Raw genomic sequence first — 18,579 nt, 5'->3', positions numbered from 1 at the left:
GCCGGTTGGTGGGCCCCGCCGACTGGTCTGGTACGGAGCCGACAGGCCGCGTCCGCCACGGGCGGGTCTTGCCGGCTGCTGATTACTGTAGCCGTGCTTCTGATGACGCGGGCTTGGTCATGGGGTCGTGGCAACAGTCCCGCCGCCTGGCGGGCGATCACTATTGCCACTCCCCATCACATCTTGATTAATGGCGCATGGGGCCTAGGGGAGGGCTCGGCCGACTCCTCGGGCCGACTCCTGACGGATCCGACAGGCGGTCCTCTCGCCGTCTCCTAGGGTCTCACTGACTGGTGGGACCTGCTGCTTCCGGGCCGTTCAGACAAGCTGTTGTGGGCGCTGGACTCGGTACTGTGGTGCTGATGTCAGGGCCGGCAGGGCAACAGTGCCACGCCGCACGGAGATCTTCCCGAGTACGGCGTGCTGTGGCCATGCCTGCCCTTGGTAAGGGGCGGGAGTGGGCTTCACTGTAGCCACGCCCCTGCCCCGTCCCCTTCGATGAGGTCATGGGTTTGTTGGATTCACCGGCGACTCCCCAAAGCCGGCTTCTCTGGAAGTCGTCCCTGGGACTCGGCCGTGAGCGGGCAGTCGGCCGCCCTGCCGTCAACTCCTCAGGAGGCGGCTCTTCGCCCTGGGGTCTTGAGGGGCGTAGCCTACCCCGATGTCTTGAAAGGTTATGGGACTCGGGTTGGCCTACCCGTGGCCCATTACTCCGACACTCAGTGCGGTGCTTTCATCGTCGTGCGATGGTCGGGGGCCGATAATCCTTTCCCATCCATCTCGCTGATCAAGTCGGTGAAGATGTGGCAGAGATCCTACTTCTATGCCAAGAACGCCTCCGCGAGGGGAGACTGGGTCAACTTGCCGGCTTTCAAAGCCGGCCCGCCGGCTGGGCGACTGCCCAACTGGTCGTACCGGGCCAAGTCGCTGACGCCTGCAGGAGCCGGTGCCATCACGTCACTCCGAGTGCTGACGCAGTAGGAGGGTCTGACTGGTCCGGACCTGCTGGCCGCCTTCATTTCGCGCCGAGTTCTCCCACTCCAAGGCCGCCCTCATATGATATGCCAGATGAGCAGGCACCGTGACCCGAGTCAGATGTGCACCAAGGACATGCCTCACGAAGAGGTGGCCTTCATGGTGAACTACCTCCCGGACAGCAAGCTCCTGGAGGACTGGCGATTCGGCAAGGAGCCGTACTCCCGCGCCAACCCCCCACCCCTGGTGAGTCGCCTTTCTTTTCTTTCTTTGGATTGTCTTCTTCTTGCCGAGTTTTGTTTTGACCAGCCGGCTTTGGTTAGAATCCCCTCCTCCATCCACCAGCCGGCACCTCGGGGCCGGCCCGCGAGTTCCTTGCCGACCAGGCGGAGAGCGATGTCGATGACCCTGATCTGGGGGCGGCGGCTCTGGAAGATGACGCCGAGGGAGGAGGAGGAACAGCAGGCGACTTCAGGCCTTCGCCCACTTTCGCCGACTGGCCTGACGACGCCGCCGAGGGAGAAGTCCCCCCTCGCCATCGGCCAGGAGCCAGCCAACCTGGCGCGGGCTCTTCTGGCACGCCGGACGCTCCAGGCAGCGGAAAGAAGCGCAGGGCCGTGCCGACCTTGTTCGGCAGTCGGCCGAAGAAGCCCAAGGGTTCGGCTGCGGCGACCCGGCGGGACGAGGCGGCCGCGAAGGCCATCCGCTTCTGTAAGGAAGTGAAGAGGCCGCCATTGGTCTCCGCGTAAGTATTTTGTCTTCAAAGTTTTATTCTTTCTTTGTGACTTTGTCTAAGTCTCTGCTTGCCTCTCTTGCTTCTGGGGTCCCCTCTCTCTTGAGAGGGTCACCGCCGCCTCCGTCATGGGGTTAGCGGAGACGTCCGCCACCACTCGGCGGATTGACCCTGCTGCTGACCTCCGGGAGGCGACGGAGCGGAATGCGCAGGAGAAGCGCAATGAAGAAGAGGCCCTCCGCCTGAGAAGGCGGAGGACGACAAGGCGGAGGCCTCCGCCAAGAAAAAACTGGCGGAGGCCAAAGCCGCTGCCGCGGCTAAGCGGCAGGCTGAGGAAGCCGCACGCCGCCAGTCGGCGGTGCTCGTTACCCCGTTGAACTCTGCGCCGCCGCCTCCGGAGTTCACGGGGTAGACTAGTGAAGCCGGTGGGGAGAACCCCGTCATGGAGGGGGAGGGCGGCGACCCCTCTACGCCGGATGTGAACGTTCCGCCGCCACCTCCGCTGCCGTCTGAAGGTGCGCAGGGCGAGCAGCCGGCGGGCCCTCCGGTGCCGCCGACCGAGGACGAGGCCGTGGCGAGGCTACTCCTTCAAGTCGGCTCGCCAACGTGCCGCCGTCTGGAGAAGGTGACTTCGGTAACCCGCCCCCTGGAAGCTGGCACCTCCAGCTCGGCGATCCCAGACGCCAAAGCGACAAGCGCCGCGCCTACTGGGTGGGTGCGAGGAGGCGGCACAGGGCCGCTGAACCAGGCACTCCTGGACGTCCATGCGAAGCTTCGCTCTGAGGGCGACGCTCTCCAGAGTTGCACCAAGGCATTTCTGGCGTCGCAGGCAGCTGTCCGGGTATGTTTTTTTCCCTTTGGTCTTTGTTTTTCTTGTTCCTCTCTGTGGGGGCGCGCCAGCGCACCCACGGGGTGTAGTCCCCGAGTTTCGGGCTGGCTGCTGAGCAGGCAGCTCGGAACTCCAATTGATGAACTTTGGGTGTTAACTTTTGTCTGAAACGTTCGTCGCAGGATTACCACAACCTCCGCGTCACTACCTTCAACCATAATGTTGAAGAGCTGGGCAAGTGGACCGCCGATCTGTCGCAGAGCCAGAGTAAGTTCTTTTCCTTCTTCACGGGGGCGCGCTGGCGCACCCGCGGGCTGTAGTCCCCGAGATTCGGGCCGACTGCTGAGCAGTCGGGCTGGATCTCCCCGGCGACCTTCTTTACTGATGACTTGACGCCTTCTTTCTTTCTTCTTCTCAGGGGCCAACGCTACTCTTCAACAGCAGCTGAGCGACGCCAACTCCGCTTTGCGTGCCAAAGAGGAGGAGTGCGGCAAGCTCGCCATGGAGTGCGATCTGCTGGCCACTCAATTGGCAGAGCAGAAGGAGCTGCTTGTGAAGACGCAGAGGGAGGTGGCAGAGACGGAAACCGCCCTCCTGGCCGAGTTCGCGAGCGAGCGCTCCTCCTGGTCTGAGAAGGAGGCGCTGCTGTCCTCTAGCTTCCACGAGATTGAAGACATCATTGATGGTGAGTTTCTTTATTTTCTTTCTTCGAGCCGCCGACTTAGATCGTGCCGACTCTTGGTTTTTGACTTGCTTCTTTGTTTCTTCGTGTCTTTACAGACTTCTTCCCTGGGCAGTCGCAGGCCGCCATCCAAGCCATCGAGGCTGACCGTGAAGGTCGGAGGGCGGAGGGCGCAGAGATTGCCGCCGATGCACCCCGAACTCTTGACGAGCACATCCTGAGCATCGAGGCTCGGCTTCGACCGGCTCACCGGATGCTGCGCCGGCTTCAGCGTGTCGGTGCCCAGGCAATTGCCGCCCTGTGGCCGGATATGCAGGCTCCGCGCACCCCCATCCTAACGGCTGACTGGCTGGAGGTCGCGGCTGATCGTCTTCAGGCCTGGAAGGGCTCTTCGGCCCGAGCTGGAGCGCGCCGGGCCTTGGAGTTCGTCAAGGCATGGTATCCGGGGCTGGACCTAGACCTGCTGGCCACGCTTCGGTCGGAGGCCCAGCCGGAGCTGGCAGCCGTGGAAGACGCCCTCGTCAAGCGTGCTGCGGCGATCGCTGAGTACACCGACACCAGCATCTTCGTCCCCGAGCGGTCTGAAGATGGCGAGGAGGTACCACCGGAGTGGTTTGGGATGAACCTAGACTACGACAAGGACTCGGTGGAGGTGATTGGCTCTAGCATCGAGGAAGAGGGCGAGGCGGAGGACGGAGGTGAGGCGGAGGCACCAGAAGACGGAGCAGACGGCCAGCCTCAGCTCGACCGTGCCTCCAGCAACGAGCCGCCTGCGACCGACCCGACTGCCGCCGGAGGTGATCAAGCTAAGACTAGCCAGCCGGCCGCCCCGACGCCTGGCGCTGGCGCCTCCTCCGACCCTCCGAATCCGTCTGCTGCTTCCTGAGTTGCCACTGTATCTTTGTTTTGTCTGCTTTAGTATTCTTTGAAGAACTTGTTAATTTGCACAATTCCACCCGTGGGGTGTATTTTGAACCTCTGCTCGAAAATTCGGCCAAGGGCCTATGTTATGTAAATATATTTATCTCAGTTCTATCTTTTCTTGCTCAATGCTCTTTTGGCTTTTTTCCTTTGCCGCTTTCTCTTAGTTGCCTGCCTTGCCAATCGGACAGGCGCTCTATAGACTGTCGCTGGATCAAGTGCTAGGCTACTTTGGGAGTGCAAGTACTTAGCCATTTTCAAGCTTTTTTGAGCAAGTTAGATAGAAGATGGCAATCTGACTATCCGAGAGTCGGTTTGCGAGAAAGGCTGGAAGCCGTCTTGAGCTATGTTTTATGCTTTGAGTCCTTAGCCATTTTTCATGCGAATGCCCATTCTACCTTACTGCTACCCACCATACAGTCGCTCTGCGAGCTGCGGCCTCTGACAGGAGACGGTTTGGGCATTTACACACTACTTGTCCGACTGCAGGAAGCATTTCATAGTGCAAGGTGGCAAGTCCCCAGGCCGACTTGTCGAGCCCGGTGCCAAACGGCATAAAAAGGAGTAACATACTCGCAGTCATAATTTTTATCATACAGACAAAAGAGGGCAGTCCCCGAGCTAGCCTCGGGGGGCCCGAAGTCTTGGTACTTTAATGCAAAAGGTAGCGAGGTACATACTGCATCAACTGTAAAATCTTCGAAGGAGATTTGTATTCCATGGCCGCTCTGTCTCCTTGCCGGAGTCGTCCCTCTTGCGTGCTCGGGGCTTCTGACCGTCGATTAGGTAGTAGGAATTGTTGCCCAGTACTTTGCTGATGATGAAAGGGCCTTCCCAAGGCGCCGACAGCTTGTGCTGGCCGGCTGTTCGCTGGATCAGCCGGAGCACAAGGTCGCCTTCTTGGAAAGATCTTGGCCTGACCTTCCTGTTGTGGTATCGGCGCAGGCTCTGCTGGTAGATGCTGGACCGGCTGAGTGCCAACAGCCGCCCTCTTCCAGCAGATCGACGCCGTCTTGTCGTGCTTCTTCTGCTTCCTCCTCGGCGTACATGGTGACTCGTGGGGAGTCGAACTCTATGTCCGTTGGGATGACGGCTTCGGCACCGTAGACGAGGAAGAAGGGCGTGAAGCCGGTTGACTTGTTTGGAGTCGTGCGCAGACTCCAGAGGACGGCTGGCAGCTCGTCGAGCCAACAGCCAGCCGAGCGCTCCAGAGGCTCGATGAACCGAGGCTTGATGTCGGACAGGATGAGGCCGTTTGCTCGCTCCACTTGGCCGTTTGACTGCGGGTGGGCGACGGACACTAGGTCCAGTCGGATGCCCTGTGTTGCGCAGACACGGGCCAAGACGCCTTTGGCGAAATTTGTGCCGTTGTTGATGATGATGCTGTGTGGTATGCCATACCGAATTGTGATATCGGAGATGAAAGTTACGGCAGTCGGACCATTCAGCTTCTTGATTGGCTTTGCTTCTATCCACTTGGTGAACTTGTCCACTGCGACAAGTCAGTGAGTTAAACCACCTCGTGTTGTTTTGAATGGTCCCACCATGTCTAGACCCCAAACTGCGAAAGGCCAGGCAATGGGGATGGTCTTGAGTGCAGAAGCTGGCTGGTGCGGCTTGGAGCTGAACTTCTGACACCCTTTGCATCTTTGGACCAACTCCTTCGCCTCTTCCAAGGCAGTTGGCCAGAAGAAACCGTGTCGAAAGGCTTTAGCGATGAGTGCTCTTGAAGCCGCATGGTGGCCGCACTCGCCTTGATGGATGTCTTTGAGGATCGCTTGGCCTTGCTTTGGCTCTACGCAGCGCTGGTACACACTAGTGACGCTACGTCTGACCAGCTCTCTGTTGACTATGGTGTAGGCTGCCACCCGGTGTTGTATTTGCCGAGCTGAAGTTTCATCAGTCGGCAGCTCTTTGTTCACCAGGAATTTGAGGATGGGTTGGGCCCATGAGGGTGCTGCTATTTCTTCGACTGCCAGAACTGCGACTTAGACGAGGGCGGTTGGGATGGGAGGCGACGGGGTGGAGTCAACAGCCGCTTGCTGGGTTGATGAAGTCCCCAGGCCGACTGGCGCGGTCCTTGGGCTGAGTTCTGGAGTCTTCGAGTCCGCCACCGTAGTCCCCGGGCCGGGTTTGGCTGTGGCAGCTTTGGGGTCTTCCGCCAAAATCCTCGTTCCGACTGCCGGAGCTCTGGAGCCGGATCCGACGTCTTCGGGAGGAGCCGGCACAAAAATGGAGTCTCATTCTGGTGAAGGCTTGACAAACGGCTTGAGGAGGCGTTGAAGGGCGACACCAGATGGTATTGCTTGGCGGGTAGAGCCGATTCGTGCCAATGCATCTGCTTGGTCGTTGTCATTTCTTGGCACATGGAGGAACTCACACCATTCGAAATACCTGCTGAGTTGCTGCACGAGGAAACGGTAGCTCGCCATGTTTGCATCTTTCGCGTCCCAGTCGCCAGATGATTGCTGGACCACTAAGTCCGAGTCGCCATAACACAAGATCCGGCGGATGCCATCCTCTTTGGCAAGCTGGAGCCCGTGAATGAGCGCCTCGTACTCGGTGACGTTATTGGAGGCGGCAAAGTGGATTTGCAGCGCGTATTTGAGCTTGTCGCCTTTGGGAGAGGTGAGGACGACGCCGACTCCCAAGCCTGTGCGCATCTTGGGGCCGTCGAAATGCATCCGCCAATGGGTGGAATCAGGTGCTGGAGGTAGGTACTGTGTCTCGGCCCAGTCGACGAGGAAGTCGGCCAGTGCTTGTGACTTGATGGCGGTGCGGGGCTGGTAGTGGATGGTGTAAGGAGCCAGCTCTATGGCCCACTTGGCCACTCGACCAGAAGCATCTCGGCTACCGATGATCTCGGCAAGTGGGGCCGTGCAGACCATCGTGATTGGATGCTCTTGAAAGTAAGGCTTCAATTTCTTGGCAGCAAAGTGTACGCCATAGCACATCTTCAGGTAGTGGGGGTAGTTCTGCTTGGAGGTCGACAGTACCTCGCTTAGGTAATATACCGGTCTCTGGACAGGTAGCGCCTTGCCTTCCTCCTTGCTCCACTACAATGACCGTGCTGACTACCTGGCTGGTGGCGGCAATGTACAAGAGCATAGGTTCCTTGGGAGTCGGAGCCGCCAGGACGGGTGGAGTAGTCAACATCTTCTTCAACTGGTGAAAAGCTTCATCCGCCTTATGGTTCCACTCGAAAAAAGTGGTCTTCTTCATGAGTTGGTACAAGGGGAGAGCTTTCTCGCCCAACCGACTGATGAATCAGCTGATGGACGCCAAGCAGCCGGTGAACTTCTGCACGTCCAACAGTCGGCTAGGTACCTCCATTCTCTCAATGGCCTTGATCTTTACTGGGTTGCATTCTATGCCGCGTTCAGAGACCAGGAAGCCAAGGAGCTGGCCGGCTAGTACTCCGAACACACACTTCTCAGGGTTGAGCTTGATCTGGAACCGGCGCAGGTTCTCAAAAGTCTCCTTGAGGTCCTCCAGCAGTGTCCCACGCTTTTCCGTCTTCAGCACCACGTCGTCTACGCAAACGTGGGCGTTCCTGCCGAGCTGCTTGAGGAGGCACTTCTGCATGCAACACTGAAAGGTGGCGCCGGCGTTCCTTAAGCCGAACGTCATGGTGAGGTAGCAGAAGGCTCCAAACGGCGTGATGAAAGCAGTTTTCAGTCTGTCAGGCGGGTTTAGCTTGATCTGGCGATATCCTGAATATGCATCCAAAAAACTCAACAGCTCGCATCCGGCTATGGAGTCTATCACCTGATCGATTCTTGGTAAAGCAAATGGGTCCTTGGGGCCGGCCTTGTTGAGGCTCGTGTAGTCAATACACATTCGCAACTGCTTGTTCTTCTTTAGTACCAGGACCGGATTTTCTAGCCATTCTAGAAATAATACTTCCATAATGAAGCCGGCTGCTAGGAGTCGGGCTATCTCTTCTCCGACAACTCTTCTCTTCTCTTCTGATAAGCGGCGCAGGGGCTGTCTGACCGGCTTTGCATCAAATCGGACATGTAATTTGTGCTCGGCGAATTCCGTCGGTACACCTGGCATGTCTTTGGGGGACCATGCAAAGATGTCCCGATTCTCACGGAGGAAATCGACAAGCTCGCCTTCCTATTTGCTGTCGAGGTTTGCACCTACGACGGCGTACCTCTCTGGGTGCTCCGGGTCCAAGGGTATGTTCTTTATCTCTTTGGCCAGCTTGAACGAACCCTCAGCCTCCGACTCTTTTGGGTTGGGCGACACCTCAGGCTGCTTGCGGGCCATCGCCACAACTCGCTCAAGGAGCCGCTTCTCAGCCGCAATTACCAAGGACTCGGCCAGCCGACTGCTCTCTGCTGCGCAAGCAGATGACTTCCGGTAGTCGCCAGCCACAGTCAGAATTCCCTTGGAACTGGGCATCTTCATCTTGAGGTAGGCGTAGTAGGGGACCGCCATGAACTTGGCCAAGGCAGGTCGGCCAAGCAGCGCATGGTATGGGCTGTCAAGATCCACCACCTCAAACCAAACAGGCTCTCTACGGAAGTGATCTTCGTCCTCAAAGAGGACGTCCATCAGGATCTTGCCGATTGGCGAGCAGGAAAGCCCAGGAACAATGCCATGGAACACAGTTCGGCTGTTCTGAAGCTGTCTTTGCCTAATTCCTAACTTCTCCATGGTATCCTTGTACATGATATTGATGATGCTGCCCCAGTCTATCAGAACTCGCGAGAAACGTGCGGCTCGTCTGTCCGTAGCAAAGGTGGCGTTCAGGACCAAAGCATAGGAGCCTAGACTCGGCATCACTTCTGGGTGGTCAGCCCTGCTCCAGCTGACGGGCTTCTCAGACGAGTGCATGAACTCTGGCGTCTCCGACGCTACTGCGTTCACCTCTTGTCGCGGCAGCCGCCTGCTACGTCGATCATCAGCCACACTGGTGAACACCACATAGGCTCCATGCTCTTCAGGGTATTCGTCTTGTACCGCGCCGACTGGCCTAACAGCTGGCTGTTGGGGCGGCAGCGGAGGCGGCTGCCCAATAGGTGAGGGAGGCAGGAGGCCATCTCCCTTGGCGATCCTGGTGAGCCAGTGGCACTTCCGGGTGGTGTGATTCAACGGCTTTGCGCCGCTGTGGAACTTGCAAGGTCCATCCAAGGTCTGCTCATAGGAGAAGGCAGGCAACCAATTTGGCTTGCCGCCTTTCTGTCGCTTGGGCGGGGGCTGCTTATCTGGCTGCTGGGTTTCAACGGTCACGACCTGCCGGCTGCTGGAAGCCGGCTGCGGGGCCTTGCGCTTGTTGTCGCCCTGCTGTTGTCGCCGGCCGGCATCTGCCACCGGAGTTCTTGGACCTTGAGGGGCCACTTTGCCAGTTGTGCTGATTTGAATTTCCACCTTCATGGAGGAGTCGGCTGTGGCGTACTTGTCTGCTATGATCAGCAGCTCGTTGAGGGTTTCTGGCTCATCGCAGAGGAGCTTGTGCTTGAGGAGGGTGCCTTCTCTGCACCCGGCTGTGAAGTACTCGATGGCCTGCACCTTGTTCACGCCCTCGCAGGAGTTCCGGAGCTCGGCCCAATGCGTGAGGTAATCATGAGTCGACTCGTCAGGGCCTTGCATGCACAAGGAGAGCTGACGAGGCTTGGGAGGACGCTTGTACGTGCTGGTGAAGTTGCGGACGAACGCTTTGGTGAAGTCGACCCAGCTGGTGATGCTGCGGGGCTTTAGGCTGTTCAGCCATGTCCGGGTCGTGCCCTGGAGCATGAGCGGAATGTACTTTACGGCGACACGCTTGTTGCCGTTTGCTATGCTGATAGCTGTGGAGTAGTCGACTAGCCAGTCTTTCGGCTTCATGGAGCCGGTATACTTGGGTGTGTCTCTTAGGAGCGTGAACCCTCTGGGAAAGGGTACGTCCCGAATGCGGGGCCCAAAACAAGGCGGACCCAGCTCGTCTTCTTCTTCCAGCGCTAAGGAACGGTGGAGTCGGTCGATCCGGTGGTGGGCATTATTCTCCCCAACTCCCTCTCGGCGGCCAAGGCGGTCACCGAGAGTCGGATGGTCAACAGGCGGCGGGGAGACTCTCCTCTCCTTGTGGGGAGGGGGAGGCGGACAGTCGTCCCGTCGTTCCACTGCTCTTGGGCGGCCGTCTCGGTCGCGCTCTATGGTAATGCGAGTCCGACTGTGGCTGACAGTCGGCTCCATGTCTCTTCTTCCTCGGGCGCCGCCAGTCGGCGTCCGAGACGTCGCGCCTTGATCTTGGTGAAGGTTGTCGACGGGCCGTTGAGGCGCTTCCATGCGGCAGCCGGCCTCGTTCTGCATGGCGGCCGTGTCGAGAAGCCGCTGGACTCGTTCCGTCATGAGGCGGCGTTCTTCGCCCTCGAAATTTTCCAGCTCGTCTGCCGCTGCCTGGGCGGCTCGGATGTTCTCCGCTGTTGTAGCGTACACAGGGCAACTTTCCCCAAACAGGTTGGCGATGGCTACGCCGCGCTGCCGGACCGCGCCAAGGCGGCTGGGCCCCGCCGGGGCCGGCGAGCCGCCGATGGCACGATCCATCTCCCGCTGGTAGGCTTCTGACAAGCGCCTCATGCTGGCCAGCTTCTTCGCGCCTTCAACGAGCTGAAGGCAGCGCGCCTCCAACGTCTCTACGTCAGTGTCTCCCGGAAAGGGCGCAGTTAGGTCTTGCAGCGCCGCGCCGAGCAAGTCGTGCGCTCCTCTACCGGGGAGCTCGTCATGACTGATGACTAGCACCTCAGTGACGGTGCTTCCGTTTCTCTCTGTGTGGGGGAGAGGTTCGTCATAGACCACCACATTGGTGGGGAACGCGTTGAGCGACGCGGTGTCAGAGTCGACCAGCATCGGGTCGGTGGAGCCTACGGACTCCAAGTCTATGGCAGGCTTGCCGGAAACGTGGAGTTGATCGAGGAGGCCCGCAAGGAGGTTCTCGGGGCCGCCTGTGCCTGCGTTGGATGCAGGTTCGTTGGAGAGGCGGACCTCGCCGACAAGTTCGGCCAAGGAGCTGAGCACGCAGGCGATCTCGACGCTGCTTAGCGCGTCGGCGCAAACTCCGTCTAGCGTGCCTGGCTGGCAGCGCCCGCCAGGGAGGAAAAGGTTCCCGTCCAGAGCAGATCTCCGGGCGGCGGTGCACCAGGCCCCACGGTGGGCGCCAAATGTCGGGGGTTTGGTGCGACATATGCCAACGGATGGCTTATCATGGTGGGGGCCAGTAGAACGTCGCCGGTGCCTGGAAACGGGATGAGGCGAAGACATGCACGCCGGCGAATCTTACCCAGCTTCGGGGCTCTCCAGGGAGATAACACCCCTACTGCTGCTCTGCGGGGTCTCCACATGATCACTATGGCCAAAGTGTTTACACGGTTGCTCCATGAGCTGTTTTCTGGTGGTAGGAGAGGGCAAGGCTAGCTCTCTCCCTTCTGTATGATCTGGTCTAGAGCTAATGGGTTCCAACCCTTTCCATGGGTGCCCTGGGGGTTTATATAGGCCTACCCCCCAGGGGTACAATGGTAATCCGGTTGGGCATGGGCCCAGCCGTCAGTGTCTCTGGCCTCCGTCTTCTCTGTTGACCGCTGGGGGCCCCACCGACTGGCCTGGTACGGAGCCGACAGCCCGCGTCTGCCACGGGCGGGTCTTGCCGGCTGCTACTTACTGTGGCCATGCTTCTGATGACGCGGGCTTGATCATAAGGTCGTGGCAACATCCCCACCACCTGGCGGGCGATCACTGTTGCCTCTCCCCATCACATCTTGATTAATGGCGCGCGGGCCCCGGGGGAAGGCTCGGCCGACTCCCCGGGCCGACTCCCGACTCCCGACGGGTCCGACTGGTGGTTCTCCTGCCGTCTCCCGAGGTCTCACTGACTGGTGGGGCCTGCTGCCTCCAGGCCGTACAGACAAGCCGTTGTGGGTGCAGGATTCGGCCCTGCGGTGCTGATGTCAGGGCCGGCATGGCAACAGTGCCACACCGCACGGAGATCTTTCGGGGTACGGCGTGCTGTGGCCATGCCTGCCCTTGGTGAGGGGCGGGGGTGGGCTTCACTATAGCCACGCCCCTGCCTCGTCCCCTTTGATGATGTCATGGGGTTTGTTGGAGTCGCTGGCCGACTCCCCAAAGCCGGCATCTCTGGAAGTCGTCCCTGGGACTCGGCCGTGAGCGGGCAGTCGGCCGTCTTACCGTCGACCCCACAGGAGGCGGCTCTTCATCCTAGGGTCTTGAGGGGCGCAGCCTGCCCCGATGTCTTAAAACGTTGTGGGACTCGGGTTGGCCTACCCGTGGTCCATTATTCCGGCAATTTCGGAGATGATGCTTGCATGTGGATCTAAGCTGGATAGTTTCTTCTTGCTATTGGAGTAGTAGTATGATCGTTCTTGGATTCATCATGATAGTAGTGTTATGCTATCCTCGGAGTATTTTGGTGTGATGATATTATGCTTTGGATTAGTTGTTGGATATTGCTATGACTTGGACTACAGGTTGATAGATGATATCGGAGTATCAATTATCACTGCTATATTTTGGGGATAAATTATGTCATTAGGTTGGTCAGGTGCCACCAAACCGGGCTTTTCTAGTGTAACCACATTTGCCTTTTATGGGAAGGCCCTAATGCGATCTATTGACATGCCTCTCGCCGGTGCCTCCAATGAGGGAAGGTTATGGGCGCGTGGTACCCTGGCCCAATGAGCAAACATAACCTTGTGTGTCCATGGTTGGTATTGAGAGATCTAGTCCCTGTTTGGGAGCATTTTTGGTTTTACAATGACGGTGGCCGTTGGATGTCTTTGATAGACATTGGGGCCATCCATGACTTAGCCCAGAGGGGAGTTGGTCGGAGTGGCCGGGAGAGTGTCATGGCAATGGGTTGGTTTTGTCGGAACACCGTTTGTCCACCCGAATGGGAGTGTGAGGCCATGGGTTCCATGGTGTGGGTAAAGTGTGCTAACCTCTGCTCTGTGTGTGTATGTGTGTGTGTGTGTGCATGTGTGTTTAATCTATCGATCGTTGCGTCCTCGGTCATGGGCACAAGTTCGGACTAGGTCACACCGCTCGATCAACACTCACATCACGGAATGACTCATAGGTGATTTATATGTTGATATATTGTGAAGTAACAGTTGGCAGGATCTTGATGATGATATTGGTATGATCTCGAGGATGATCATGCAGTTTTTGATGTGGTCATGAGGTGATCATGTGGATGTTATGCTCATGAGGTGATCATGTGGATGTTTGATCACGAGGTGATCATGTGGATGTTTTGATCACAAGGTGATCAGGTGGATCATGAGATGATAAAATGGTATATTACTTGGCCGGATAGCCATGAGTGAGATGGTTATTGAGATCTGGGATGTTGGTTCATCAGTATTGTAGTAGTTTCATATCATGCTTAGTAGTTTCTTTCGTATCATAGTAGTTCTTAATTAGTTTACATGTCTAATGCTATGTTCTTGTCTTTCCTTGATGCTTTTGGTTGTTGTGAGCTTGCAAGTACATTCAATGTACTGACCTGGCGTGTCATGCCAGATTGCAGGTGATGCCATGTTTGACTGATTGCTTGTCGAGGTTTTCGTTCGTGCGAGATAGATCGTGTCCCAGCCAGAGTCCCTGTGGAGTGGAGTTCACCACCTTATTCATTGTTCTGCTGCTAGAAGTATTCCGCTGCTAGCATAGAGCAAGTGTAGTACCGCAGGCGTGGTGTCGTCGTGCTGATGTGATTCATTGTAACATCAGACCCGTGTATTTATTATCCTTTGTAATGAGAGCCGATTTGTTCTATGTCAAGTAGTGCCATATTCCAAAGACTTCTCCTCGATCTTTGAGCTGGAATATGGGACGTTCCAGTCTCTTTGAGCCGGGGTGCCATAAGTTTCGAGCGAGATCGCAATGGATGAAGGAATTGAGAGTGACAAGAGCCCAATCTTAGGGATGCCCGAGGCACCCCAAGGTAATATTCAATTAGACCTAAGCGTCTATGCTTGGGGATGCCCCGGATGGCATCCCCTCTTTCTTCTATCAACCATTGGTAAATTACTTGGAGCTATATTTTTATTCATCACATGATATGAGTTTTTCTTGGAGCGTCGTGCATTATATGAGTCTTTTGCTTTGTTTGATTTTTTGTTTGCGACAATCATCTTTGCTAGACACACATTATTCCTGATTTTTTTAGAATACTCTTTGTGCTTCAGTTATATCTTTTGAGCTAGGTAGTTGCTCTAGTACTTCACTTATATCTTTTAGAGCACAGTGATGGTTATATTTTAAAGAAATAGTTGCACTCTCATGCTTCACTTATATCAGTTTGAGAGTTAATAATAGTAATGGAAATATGTACAAGTTATGAAATTGGTCCTAATATGATAGGTATTCAAGAGGGATGTAATAACACTTTCATGTAGATCGCTGAGTGTCGGTGCAACAAACCCTGGGTCTGTTGCCCAGACTGTGCAGATGCACGGGAACAAGATTGGAGCACCAGCCCAGATCAGAGTGCAAGAATCCCAGTGATTCGAAGGACCAACATGCAGTTCAGGTGGACCAAGGTCGAACCAGAGAAGTAGGATATCGTCAAGAGAAAGCCTCCCTTGCCGGGCAGGCGAGCCCGGCAAGGGGCGAGGCCACCTCCAGAAACAGACAACCAAAGCACCCCGGCAGGGCCTACCGGGGCTCACGGAAGCAAAACCACCTCGCCAACCACTCTACCACGACTCACGTCGTCAATCAGTGCAGTGTCAAGCCGCAAAGTGATTAATGGCAGCCATTCGCCACTTGAAAACCACTTTTTACAGGAGAAACCTTCAGACGACACACCGTCCTGTGACGTGTCAAGCGAGCAGGAGCGAAGCTGGCAAGATAGCCCGGCAAGCCTTGCCGGGCAACCAACGATGTGCCATTGAGTGGTGCACTTAATGTGCCCTGTCAGCCCGCAGAGTTAGGTATGATAGCACTGTTTGCTATCTTATCAGTGCATAACGACTACTTTGCCACTGTGGTAACCCCTTGATCTATAAAAGGAGGCCCATGCGAACCATAGAAAGGGTTAGAAGATTGGATAACTCACACCCTCGTACGCGTGTAGCCACTGCTGCCTCGAGGCAACCCTGCCGGGCAAGTGTACTACGCTCTACCACCACCTTTCCACCATCAATCCACCAAAGCAAGAGTATAGTTTTACGCCTCACGGTGGCCCGACCCTAGGTAAAATTGCTTGTGTGATCTCTTCCATGCTGCCCCATGCTCGTCTGCTCTTTGCGCAACGCGTCGCCCCCCCTGCCGAACCAGCAAGGGGCCTCCTGGTCCCATAGGTGGCCGTGGTTTCCCGTGACATCTTTGGCGTGCTAGGTAGGGGGCTTGCTTGTGCAAACCTGAAGGTGTGTGCAGCACGTCGACTTCATCACCATCTTCATCTTCGACGACGCCATTGACCATGGCGCCCAAAAAGAAATCCGGTCCTTCGGCTCACCCATCCACCTCAAAGGCTCTGAAGGAAATATGCCCTAGAGGCAGTAATAAAGTTGTTATTTATATTTCCTTATATCATGATAAATGTTTATTATTCATGCTAGAAGTGTATTAACCGGAAACTTAGTACATGTGTGAATACATAGACAAACAGTGTGTCCCTAGTATGCCTCTACTTGACTAGCTCGTTAATCAAAGATGGTTAAGTTTCCTAACCATAGACATGTGTTGTCATTTGATGAACATGATCACATCATTAGAGAATGATGTGATGGACAAAACCTATCCGTTAGCTTAGCATAATGATCGTTTAGTTTTATTTCTATTGCTTTCTTCATGACTTATACATGTTCCTCTGACTATGAGATTATGCAACTCCAGAATACCAGAGGAACACCTTGTCTGCTATCAAACGTCATAACGTAACTGGGTGATTATAAAGATGCTCTACAAGTGTCTCTGATGGTGTTTGTTGAGTTGTCATAGATCCAGATTAGGATTTGTCACTCCATGTATCGGAGAGGTATCTCCGGGCCCTCTCGGTAATGTACATCACTATGAGCCTGATGTCGCTCAAAGCTACGTCCGTATTTCCCCAAAGAGGAAGGGATGATGTAGCACAGCGGCGGTAGGTATTTCCCTCAGATATGAAACCAAGGTTATCGAACTAGTAGGAGAACCAAGCAACACAACGTAAACAACCCCCGCACACACATAACAAATCCTCACAACTCGACATGTTAAAGGGGTTGTCAATCCCTTTCGGGGTACGGCGCCTCATGTGGCAAACGGACGTGAGATAAATTTGTAGTAAATTTATAGATCGAACGCTAAATAAAATAAATTAATAAAAATTACAGCAAGGAATTTTTATATTTTTGGTTAATAAATCTGAAAATAAATGCAAGAGAAAAGTAGATCACGAAGGCAAATATATGAGAAAGAAGACCCAAGGGTCGTAGGTTTCACTAATGGCTTCTCTCGAGAAAAATAGCAAACGGGGGTAAACAAATTACTGTTGGGCAATTGATAGAACTTCAAATAATTATGACGATATCCAGGCAATGATCATTATATAGGCATCCCGTCCAAGATTAGTAGACCGACTCCTGCCTACATCTACTACTATTACTCCACACATCGACCGCTATCCAGCATGCATCTAGTGTATTAAGTTCATGGAGAAACAGAGTAATGCAATAAGAACGATGACATGATGTAGACAAGATCTATCTATGTAGAGATAGACCCCATCGTTTTATCTTTAGTAGCAATGATACATACATGTCGTTTCCCTTTCTGTCACTGGGATCAAGCACCGTAAGATCAAACCCACTACAAAGCACCTCTTCCCATTGCAAGATAAATAGATCAAGTTGGCCAAACAAAACCCAAATATCGGAGAAGAAATACGAGGCTATAAGCAATCATGCATATAAGAGATCAAAGAAACTCAAATAACTTTCATGGATATAAAAAGATAGATCTGATCATAAACTCAAAGTTCATCGGATCCCAACAAACACACTGTAAAAGCGTTACATCATATGGATCTCCAAGCGACCATTGCATTGAGAATCAAGAGAGAGAGAGAGAGACAGAGACGAAACCATCTAGATAATAACTACGGACCCGAAGGTCTACAAAGAACTACTCATGCATGAACGGAGAGGCACCAATGGAGGTGGTGAACCCCATCTAAGATGGTGTCTAGATTGGATCTGGTGGTTCTGCACTCTGCGGCGGCTGGATGAATATTTCGTCGACTTCCCTAGGGTTTTGGAATTTTTTGGTGTATTTATAGAGCAAGGAGGCGGTTCGGGGTTCACCCGAGGTGGGCACAACCCACTAGGGCGCAGCCAGGGCCCACTGTGTTCCTTTTGGCCCATAAAAATTCTCCGTAAAGTTTGGTGGCATTTGGACTCTGTCTAATATTGATTTTCTGCGATGTAAAAAACAAAAAAATAGGAACTGGCACTTGGCACTATGTCAATAGGTTAGTACCAAAAAATCATAAAAAATGGTTATAAAACATCCAAGATTGATAATATAACAGCATGGAACAATAAAAAAGTATAGATACGTTGGAGATGTATCAGCATCCCCAAGCTTAACTCCTACTCGTCCTCAAGTAGGTAAGTGATAAAGACAGAATTTTAATGTGGATTGCTGCCTATCATGTCATATCATATTCTTTTCTTTATAGCATGGACATTTGGACTTTTAGTTGTTCAAAGCAATAGTCTAGTTTTGACATGATAATTTAGATACTCAAGCATATCAACAAGAAACCATGTCTTTCAAAATATCAACACTAAAATAAGTTATCCCTAGCCCATCATGCTCAAACATTGATCCATTCATGAAACATACTCGAATATTAGCTACACCCAATACTTAAGTACGATCATATTGCCTCCTAGTTGGTGCTTTTATAAGAGAAGATGCACATTCAAAATAAAAATTGCATAAAGTAAAAGAAAGGCCCTTCGCTGAGGGAAGTAGGGATTTGTGGAGGTGCCAGAGCTCAAAGCGAAAAACTTAGAGATAAAAACATTTTGGGAGGTGTATCCATCCCACCAACGAAAATGACTTAGAGTTCTCGATACTTTCCATGCATAGATATATCATAGGCGGTTCCCAAATAGAAAATAAAGTTTATTCCTCTTTCCGCCATACTTTCACTTTCCATGGCTACTCGTATCCACAGTTGCCCTCCAACCAACCCTTTCCAAGGAATTTATTATTTGACAACATAAAGTAAATTCATTTTTTTCATTTCGGGACTGGGCATCCCTAATACCTTTGCCTTACTCTCGTGCAATGACAAGTGAATAAACACCCATCTTGAGAATAACACATCTAGCATGGAAAATATTAGCCACCCCTCACCGCTCCGCGAGCGAAACAAACACACAAAAGAGAAGTTTATTTTGATAATTAGAGATGGCACATGCAAATTTGCTTAGAACGACAAAA

The sequence above is a fragment of the Triticum urartu genome, chromosome 5A (assembly GCF_056163025.1).
Source record: "Triticum urartu cultivar PI428250 chromosome 5A, HENAU_Tu73, whole genome shotgun sequence".
Taxonomy (NCBI): Eukaryota; Viridiplantae; Streptophyta; class Magnoliopsida; order Poales; family Poaceae; genus Triticum; species Triticum urartu.
Note: the sequence above shows the minus strand (reverse complement) of the source record.